Source organism: Marmota marmota, unplaced genomic scaffold (assembly GCF_001458135.2).
Source record: "Marmota marmota marmota unplaced genomic scaffold, marMar, whole genome shotgun sequence".
In the NCBI taxonomy this organism is placed as follows: Eukaryota; Metazoa; Chordata; class Mammalia; order Rodentia; family Sciuridae; genus Marmota; species Marmota marmota.
The window spans coordinates 14,862,407-14,873,516 of NW_025999968.1; the positions used below are offsets into that span (position 1 = coordinate 14,862,407).

The 11,110-nt window shown below is 32.9% G+C and overlaps 1 pseudogene; it reads left to right on the plus strand.

The window, feature by feature from the left end:
- The window catches only part of LOC107136061, a 61,194-nt pseudogene extending 50,754 nt beyond the window's left edge, over positions 1-10,440 (plus strand).
- Positions 10,441-11,110: the final 670 nt, after the last annotated feature.

Consider the following 11,110-nt stretch of genomic DNA (forward strand, 5'->3'; position numbering starts at 1 on the left):
GGAGGATGGGAAAGGCAGCGGAGCACAACAGACACTAGGATGGCAATTTGTAAATCAATGGATGTGTAACTGATGTGATTCTGCAATCTGTGTATGGGGTGAAGGTGGGAGTTCATAACCCACTTGAATCAAAGTGTCGAATATGATATGTCAAGAAATTTGTAATGTTTTGAACAACCCACAATAAAAAATTAAAAAAAAAAAAATGTGTGAAGTTAAAGTTGCTAGAGAAGGTGAAACTTTCCTTTAAATGGTGCCAGAAAGATCCTGCAGCCTTCAAAATATCATTCAGTACTTACACTGCCATGGCCAAAAATTTTATTCCACATCTAATTTGTACAAAGAAAAGAAATTTAAATACTATTAAAAATAAGAAATAGATATGAAATATATCAAATATTTTTTAAAAGATAATATTTTAGATACAAAGTACAGATTCAAGGTTATGGCAACATCAAGATACTGGTAAGTAGGTGACCTAGAACATGAGTAGAAAATTCATTTAAAAACAAAAATATAATTCCAGGTTGATAATAAGCATCTGCTAACATGAACAAGCTCTCTAGTAATCAAAGACTTGCAAATTAAAGCAATGAAAAGGTACATTTAAAACCTATTAAATTAACAAACATAATACCTAATGCTAATGAGGTTGGGGTAAAACTGGTGCATTTATATATTAACTAATAGTAATGTAAGTTGATGTGAAGCTTTTTAAATGCAATGTCACTATAGTTTGGAATACCTTAAAAATTGTACTTACACGTTGATTTCTTAAATCCGTTTTTGAATTAACTAAAAATACAGAAGAAAAATAGACTTTTCATCTCTAGGATGGTATTTTAAATTGTCATTTAAAATATTAGCAAAATAATAAAAAGTTACTCAAATGAGCCAAAATCTTATAATTTAACAGTAAGTAAGGAAAAAAAAATATAATCTAAAACTATATTAGCATTATGTATGTTTATAGCCAAAGACTAAAAGGTACTACAAATCACAGAAATAATTGTTGACTTATTTTATGAGGATGTTACTTAATTGATTTTATTTTTTAAATTCTTTTCCATTGTAGAATAGCTTTTTATAAGCAATTTTTATTAATATAAAATTACATTAAATCGTAGCTTTCCTTAAGGAATATAAAAAGTTTTGAGGGATATATTTATGATAAACTAAAATTAAAATAGTTATTTTTCAGAATATAAAGGGATATTTATTTAGAAAGAAAATAAAATTCAGAAAGACAAAATTTGGGTGAAAGAAAATTTTAAGTTTACCAAATTCAGATCTTATCTACTTTGATGTTTGATGAGGGTTGAATAAATCAAAAGTACTAATGATCTTTATGACAGCAATAAAAGGAATAAAATTTATCTTATCAGTGTTGTTGAGTTAGCTATATTTCATCTACAAAGTACCAATGTTTTCTTGTATCTCCTAATTTATCTGTATTTATTTGTATAATTTTCCCTCCAAATTACTCTTAAGTTACTCAGATTAAATGACAAATGCATGATTTTAAATATATATGACATAATATAAATTTTAAGCATGTTACTATGTGTTTTAAATATTTCTTTATAATCTTATATAGATGTTTTAGTCCTTCATTTTATTGAGTGTCTTATGATAGGCCTATTTTAGTTGCCATTTGAAATTCTATTCTTTCTGAATTATATTTTCTTCTCATTCATCTCTCAATGTCATTTGAAATCATGTGTGAGTCGCCTAAGGAGACAGATAAGATGATCTCCAGATGTGGCAGGATGCATATGCCAATATTTTTTGTCAATGTTTAACACAAATACATGGTATTTGCTTTTCTTAGATGCCTAAATTATGATTGACCTGTATAAGAATAGAAAAACTAAAGGAAGTTATTGTCTGAAATAATGGTCAATGAATCTGCTCATGGAAGACAAAAGTTCTTCTGTAGATAGAACTCTTAAAATCACAATGGCAATTTATATTCACATACCTGTGGAATAGTTTCCATGAATACACAGACATTTCAAATGTTTCCCAATAATAAAATATTTTAGTCATCAATTTTGATTTCTTTTGTATGTGCTTGAAAATTTTATAAAAGCCAATATCTCTTCCACGATCATAACCAAAAGCATACATTTTCTTATTTACTAAAGTATCACTTTACAATAAATGTAATTCATTCATAACACCTCTGTGAAGCTAGAAGAGTTTGATTCTTTATTATAGTACTATAACTCCATGTAAAGTTGTTCTTTCTTTAGGAAAGGGGAGCTTGGTACTAATAGGGGTATCTTGGTGTCATGGGTTAGTCTAAATAATGTTTGAAATTTAAAATGTATTGATTTTCATGTAAATAGTTCACATGCAATTCAAGTAATTTGTAAAGGTATAACAAGGAAGTAAATAAGGTCTAAAATTTTACAATTTGTATAATTCAGTCTAAAGAATTTTCAAGTGTGGTAAATAAGCATAAATACATTTGCTCATTAAAATCCTATAACATGAACCAACTTAATTTCATTTTGCAGAGGAAAAATAGAACCCTCTTTAATTTCATTACATGATACCTTTTGGGAAAATAGGAAATCCCATACCTCCCTTCCAAATTATATGTATAATAGTTCCATGATTAAAATCAAGTCTTCTATAATATCTCCATGGTTAAAATCAGTATACATCTCACTTTCTCGTTCCCTTCCCCACTCCCATCTCTCTCTGTCATACAAACACACACACACATATAACATGTACATACTCTCTCAAATACACAAATATTTTTGAAATCTGCCTTGCTATTATTAAAGAAATCAGATTCTATGTAATTTCTTTTTGATTTTAAAAGTTTGTCTTTTAGATAGGAGTGGTACCTTTAGAGGCAAAGAGCTTGCAACAGACATTTACTTAAAAATGATAGGACATATTTTATTCAAGCTGCTGCATTCAGGAGAGACCTCAGTATAGAAGGTCCTAATATAGCAAAAAATACTGGGAGTATATAGCCAGTGGGCAAAGTGAGAGAGCCAATTGATAAAAAGTTACTAAGAGGTGCTTGATTAGCTAGAAGGTGTGGGTGTTTTTAATAAAGCAGATTCAGCCAGCTAAGAATGAGGCCTAGGCAGGAGAGGAGTTCATAAGTTTGGTTAGGGATGGACTCCTTGGCATCTTGGAGTACTTCTGTTTTGAACTATAATCTTTATTTTAAATACTCTATGGTTTTTAAAGATGAAAAGAGTCTCAGAAATCAACTATTATTCTACAGAGGAGAGCACTGAGACCTGCAGAGTCTAAATAATCTGTACAATGTCATGTCTTTGGTAGGTAACATAGTTATACTGGATGTAGGTGTCCAGAGCCTAGACCAAGGAAACCATTACTTAAATGTTCTTTCTCACTAATTATGGTAGAAATTCTTCATTTTTTTTTCTGTTTAAATAATCAACAGACTTTTCCTTTAAGCAAAATTCTTCACAGGTAAAACAATGTAGATGATATTAAAGTCAATATCCAAAATGTATCTATGTTCATTTTCTGGCTAATCTTAATTTACCGCTACACAAATTTGAGCACAGACCAAGTTTTAAATTAATTAAAGGAATGAATGAGTAAATTGATTTCTCTTAAATTAATCCAAAACAAAAAATATATATGAGTTACTTTTTAGTTCATACATATCTCCTCCAAATTCTGGAAAAGGTTCATTCTTGCTCTGATTAAGTTTTCTATACTGTGGGGCTGGGGTTGTGTCTCAGTGGCAGAGTGTTTGCCTAGCATGAGTGAGGCACTGAGTTGGGTTCTCAGTACCGCATATAAATACATAAACTAAACATATTTTTAAAAAGATTTCTATCTTATACATTTTAATGCCCACTATCTTTTTAATTTTTTAAAAAACTGTTTATTTTGTTTATTCGTTTTTTTTTTTTTAATGTTGTGCTGAGGATCGAACCCAGTGCCTCCCATATGCGAGACAAGTGCTCTGCCATTGAGCAACAACCCCAGCCCCACCATTATCTTTTCATATGTGAAATTTCTTTCCCTGAAATATCCGTTTCCAAAGATATTGTTACTTTTCCCAATCAAAATATGTTGCACATACAAACTTATAGACTTCTTAATCTCTTAAATTATTGGTTTTTTTTGTTTACTTAAAATTCTCCATTGTTCAAACATTGTCCTCTAAAATTATATCTTTTCTCTTACCATCTTCTGACTTTGACCTGATTTTGATTTCTCTCTCTCTCTCTCTTTCTCTTTTTCTTGCTGTACAAGCCCGCAACAAAACAAAAATAAACAAACAAAAACTGATATCACATACACATGCATTTATTTTTGGTCATTCATTATATTGAAGATATGGCATCTGAATTCAAATTACTTCCAATTCAAAGCCCTATCCATTTGTTTGCCTTGATTAAATAGCTTAACGTTTCTATGCCTCAGTTACTCATATTTAAATTGGAAATGATAACAAATTCCATCTCATTGAATTTTTAGAAGGATTAAGTGAGTTAATTTGTGAGAAATGTTTAGATCAGAGCCTAGCACATAGCAAATTGTTCAAGAAGTGATAGCTAGCTGTGATGTGTTTGTATTGAACTCTCATTAAATTATCTGTTCAAAGATTGAAGACTATTTTTGATTGTACTTTTACAACATTTTGTTTTCAAAACAACTGCTAGTAAAACTTTTTCACCAAAACTTGCTAAAAATATATTGTATCCAATTCAAATTCACAGCATTTCCTTCCTTTATTGTAATCCAGAAACAATCTGTCTCCTGTGGACTTCCTATCAGAGTTCTCACAGTGGCTGTCCTAATACTTAGAGATTTCTCATACTATGCAATCATCCCACTGTATTCTTTGTTCTCAAAGAATGACCTGGCTTCCTACCTCACTGAGGTTAGATTCACTTTGCTCCTTGAATTGTTTTCTTTCTCAAGTTTTTATCTATTTACTGCTTTTTCTGTTTCATATCATTTTTTTTTTTCTAAAATTTTCTCTGTTTAAGTCTAGGTAGTTCATGAGTCAACCCTCTTAAGTTGCTCCCTTTCCATTTTCTCCAATCCCAAAGCCTAGACTTCCTCTAGACTCACTTGTGCTTTCAAGTTATCCCATCTGGACTGGATTCTTTGTTTTCAAAATTCCGATTCTCTTTATCTAAATTTACCCTTTTCCCCCATAAGGCCTTTCTTTTCTTTTTTTTTTTCTTTTGTTTCTTAGTACTGTCTTTTCTTTCTCTCCTACTTGACTCTGAAATTGCTGTCTCAGAACTAATGAATATCAATTAATGAATCCTTTCCATGCCCAACCTTCTTTCAATGGATCAAATATTTGTATTCCTAAATATTCCAATATCACCACCAATATCTTTGTTTTAAGATCCTGAAATTATGGCATTAGAATATAGGAACTTTCAGATATGATTAGGTCATGAAGGTAAAGCCTTCACAAATGCCATTGGTGCTCTTAAAAGTGAACCTTAGAGAGTCTGTTACCCCTGATGCCACGTGATGACAATGAAAAGTCAAGAGTCCGCAATCTGATCGAGGGCTCTCACCAGAAACTGACTATACTGGCTTTCTGATTTTGGTCTTTCATTTCCCAGAACTAAGAAAAGTAAATTTCTGATATTTATAAGTCAATTAATGTGTGGTATAGCAGACCCCAAAGATTAAGACAAATCTTAAATGCTTATAGCAAAGTTTTTTAATCTTACTTTTTGTTTGTTTCTTGATTTATTTTTTTCTCTCAAAATGCAATTGTTGAAAAGCCATCCAGGGACCCAACTCTATAATCAGAGGGCACAAATATCTTTAACAAAGAGTTCCTGTCATTCTAGAATTCTATATTTATGTAATTTCACATATCATTAATTTTACTGTGATACAAGGGAGAATCATCATCCCATTGAAAGAGATACAAGTACAATTATTTTGTCTCTGACGAAATAAAAAAATAACATTCTGTCCAGATTTTTACCTGAGAGCTATAGTGAAGCTCTGTCTGCCTTTTTCCTTCAATAGCAGTTACAATAAGATAAAGGTATAATTTCTTTGAATATGTTAATTTGCTTTGTACAACGACTGTTGGTTTGCATATCTTTCTGAGGTAAAGAACACCTTTGGGGAATCTACCTGTTTGAAAATTTTCAATGCAGTGTGGGCACTTCAGTGTTTCTTGTTTGTTTGTTTTGTGTATATACGTGTGTGTACTGATGGGTGTCCATATATTATGGAAGCATATATTTACATCTTAACTTGAGATGGGGTACAATTATTGGAAAATCTCTGGCTAGGGATTAAGGAAACTTCATTTTTAATCCTGGCCTTTGAGCTCACCAACTGAACTAGTGAAAATCTCTTAATTAGTCTGGGCTTCATTGTACTCATCAAAATAAATTGGCTCAGTTTTTCAATATTTTCTTTTCTTTGGTTACATTTATTATGTTCCAGATGACCTCATCTAGTCATATGGCTTTAAATACCATGTTCTTCCCCGCACAACTGTCAAATGTAAAATTTCAACACAAAACTTTCTCTCTCCAGAAATCCATTCTGTATTTTTTTTCTAACTACTGTCACCTCCAAATAGACCTCTATTAGAATTTTAATCTTTTCCTGTCCAGAAATGAAACTGTTAAACACTCTTAACTCTTCCTTACCTTGGCAAATGGTATCTCTAGGCTATCTGAAGCAATGCGTGTCTACCCCAAAGCTGATTCATTCTTTATTCTAAATCAGAAAATATTCATCCGTCTTTTGTGGACTTCCTATCACAGCAAGTGACAATTCCTTTTAGTTGTATAGGTCAAAAACAGTTATCCTCAGCTCTTCATATTATCTTATACCTCATAAATAATGTGAGACCACATGCTCTTGAACCTAGTATAGGTCCAAAATCTCACTACTTCCTACTTCCTGCTAAAACCATTAACCAAGCTGCCATCATTTCTTACTAAATCTTCTGCTGTAAAATCCCTTGGTTTCCCTAATTTAACTCTCATGGTCCCTGCCAACAACTGTTTACATAAAATTACTTTGGTGATCCTTAAAAATAATGCATGTATGATCACATCATTCTTTCACTTTTACAATTCAGCCTCATTCAGAATTAACCCTTAAGACCTCATTATAGCCTATGTGATTGTAAATGATCTGAAATTGACTACTTGTCCAATTTGTCATCAACTATTTTTGGCCTTTTTCAATTACACTGTCTTCTTGCAATCCTTCATATATGCTAAGAATATTCCCTTGCTACTTGAAGGTATTTATGATTTTTTTCTCCCTTTAACATATACCTCCTCAGTTATTAAATGGATCTTTCAAATTTTCTTGCATGCCTACTTCTAGTACCTGTGACATTGAGAAAGTTTCTTTAATGTCTTCTCATATTCCATAGCTCTTTATTCTGCTCTGATTTTGTTTATTATACTCATCACTATATATATATATATATATATATATATATATATATATATATATATGCATATGTATATGTACTATGTGTATACCCACACACATTTCAACTTTCTAACTATTTCATCAGTTAACAGGGGATTCATGATGTATGTGATTGTCATGTGTGCATGTCAGTGTGTGTTGGTGTGTGTATGTGTGTCAGGGAGAATAGTGTATAAATGAGTTCATTAATGAGAAACAAGAAAAATGTGAAAGGGCTATAAATGAGATCCTGTTAAAAAGCAGATTGTCCTAAATCTATTAGGCTGACCTAATCCTAAAGAAGGTTAAAAAGATGCTTAACTGGAATTGCCTTTGAAGACACTTGCTTAGAGAAGCTAAGTAGCTGAGGATGAGAAATGTGTAGGAAATTCATATTATTGTCTATTACGGTTGACACTTTATAACATTTAAGAATTCTGAAAGAACATTTATAACTCAAATAAATTACTGTAGGGCATGTCTGAGATATCTAATCAGAAATTCCAAGGATGTTAAATGCTCATGTTAATGCTTTGAGGCAAGTCTAAAGTACAACATGGCCTAATCTCACTAAGAAAAGCATTATGATCAAGGTTATGTTAAGCATTGATTGTCTAATTGTTGTAGATGATGAGTAAATTCATTTTATTCAGTTATCCACAATAATTGTAATGTTCTGTGTGTGTGTGTGTGTGTGTGTGTGTGTGTCCACATGTGTTACTAGGGATTGAAACCAATGATACTCTACCATTAGACTACATCCCCAGAACTTTTAAATCATTTATTTATTTTGAGAGAATGTCTTGATAAGTTGCAAAAGCTGGACTTAAACTTGTAGTCCCCCTGCTTCATCCTCCCCAGTTGCTAGAATTGTAAGCTTGTGCCACCATACTTGGATGTTGACAGTAAGTATTCTAATAGCACTGTGTGCCAGAAACCATAAACATTTTATCTCACTTTGACAACCCCATACCAGGTATTATTTTCGCCATTCCAAGGAAACTAGAATAGAAACATTAAATAGTCACAGAGTTTTTTTTATAGATCTGCTACATTCAAACAAAGTTAGTATAAATACAAAATCCAAATTCCTAACTATGACATCGAGTATGTTGGCAGCATTTGTGGTAGGTAGGCTAATATCTACATCTTCTTAAGATTGCCTCATCTTAACCCCAGAATCTGAACACTATCCAAAGGGATTTTATGAGTGTGTCTAAATAAATGATCTTGAGATTGGGAGGCTATCTTGGTTTATTGTTTGGTGATCCCTACATAGACATAAGGGTCCTTATAAGCTAAAAACATGAGGTCTAGAGTCAGGGTGGGAGAGATCTGAAGGTTGCTGTCTTTGAAGGTGAAGGAAAAGACCTTGAGACAGTGGATGCCAGTGGCCCCTGGAAAATGGAAAAGTCAGCTTCTGGAGGTTGCAGCTTAATTCTAGCACAATAAGCCCATTTCAGTTTTTTGACCTCCAGAATTGCAGAAGAAACGACTTGTGTTGTTTGAAATCACCAATTTTGTGGTAATTTGTTACAACATCATTGGAAACCAATATAGCCTGTACAGAATTGTCCAGATGAAAAAGAAAAGATAAACACACAGTTAATGAGGTCATACTTATATTTGGGCATTGATGGTAACACTGCAAATTTGGAATGAACAGAGATTCTGATCCTGAACAGAGATCAGCTCTGAATAAAAGCTGATAGAACTTTTCCCTTTGAAAGTAGAGACAGAAACTTCCCTATGCAAAATAGATACAGATAGAGATAAGCCGCAGACATAGGAGTGAGGGATTGAAGATCATGTATAAGAAACAATAAATTTCTCCATGAAATAAGACGAGTCTACTTAATAAAATTTGGGGTAGAGAAGGGAATATAGATTTAGAAGCACCGGGAAGATTTATGTCAGATTCTGCGAAGAATGATGGGTGATGGGGGCTTATTAGAAACAAGGGAAAAGTTGGCTTATCAATACCAAAGAGAGTAATTAAATGTAGAAATCTTGCATTTTACTTTCGTTTGTGAATCACTGTATACTTTCCCTAACCACACATTTACTGGATTTCCACTTACAAGCACACAGTACATGTCAGATTTTTGCATTATTTTAAAGTTAGGTGCTTACAGGAAGATGTGGTGAAAGAATAAAATGGCAAAGACATGGAAATATTTAAAATTAATGAAAAGAAAAGGGTTAAAGGGTGGCTGAAGGGTCCCAAACCCTGGTAAAGTTCTTCCCATGTCTATTAGTTGAAGAGTAGTAGAGGAGTAGCAAAATATCATGTGATTTAGGGGAATCCAAAAATGAAGACCTGTACCATGTTCCAAGACAGATCCAAACTTACTGGAAAGGAAAAGGTAGACTAACTTGAACAAGTTTTTTTTTTTTAATCATACACTTGTGTTTGCAGATTGAGCTTCATGTTTTCCTCACAAGGAAGGAGGGATGCACTAGACTGAAATTTCAGATGCAGAGTTATTTCCTAAACATTTAACAAGTTGGGTAAATTTTTCACTTAATTAAATGGTCTTACATTTTTAATAAAACTAATTAATGAGAACTAAGTTTACTAACAATGGACTTTTAGTGTGAATATAAACAAATTATATAAGAATTGTTTTGGGTTTTTAAAAATATGTATCAAGTTAACAAGTTGTCACTACTGATTCCTTCTATATTGCTTCTTATCACTTATTGTACTCTGGATTAGGTGGGTGAATAAACGAAGGAAAATGAGAACTTGGTTTCTCAGAATCATAGTGACTGCATTGGACTATATTGTAAATTAGAAAGTGAGTAATAGTAATGTTACATCCTCCTGAATAGAACTGGATCCTGACAACCAATCATGTGCCTGTCCATCCTCCTTCTGCTGTGGGCCTTCAAATCATAGTACATGTGTTTGAGGATGACGGAGCCTCTGGCATCCCTAAACTGGACCTCAACTGCACAGGCAGAGGTTATATGGGAAGTGATAAAACTGCTGCAGATTAAATTCTAAAATTGTCATTCTCTTCACACAGGTGAAAAATGACAAGAGGCAGAAGGAACTTTAGAAGAGTTCTTCTATTTCCACACTATATTTAGTTTCTCCAAGGTGTTACCAAAAAAAAAGGCCACAATCTGTGTGGCTTAACCAACAGAAATGTGTTATCTTACAGCTCTGGAGGCTAGAAGTCTGAGATGAAGGTGTCAGCAGGCTTGTCTCCTCCTGAGGCCTCTCTCCTTGACTGGCAGATGGCCACCTTCTTGCTATTTGTTTTCATGCTCTTTCATATAGTGTACACATGGTGTCTCTCTGTGTGTCCAAACCTTTTCTTGTTTAAAAACACCAATCAGATTGGATGAGGGACCACCTTAATTGTCCTGTTTTAACTTAATCATGTCTTAATCCCCGAATGTCACTTTCGGGGGTATTAAAAGCTTACAGCTTCAACACAAAAATTTTGGAGGGACATAATTTAGCACATAACACATTTCCAATTAAAGAGAGTAGAGTGGGAGAATGTACCTTTCTTCCCTCCAGGTAAATGAAATAGACTTCCAGGAAGCTGCTTGGAGTGATTTTGAAATGTTTTCTTTGAAGTGGAAAGATGGACAGAGAAAGATTATAAATGACTCACAAACCAAAGTGACTTGTGACCTTATGTAAGACAGAAGTAGC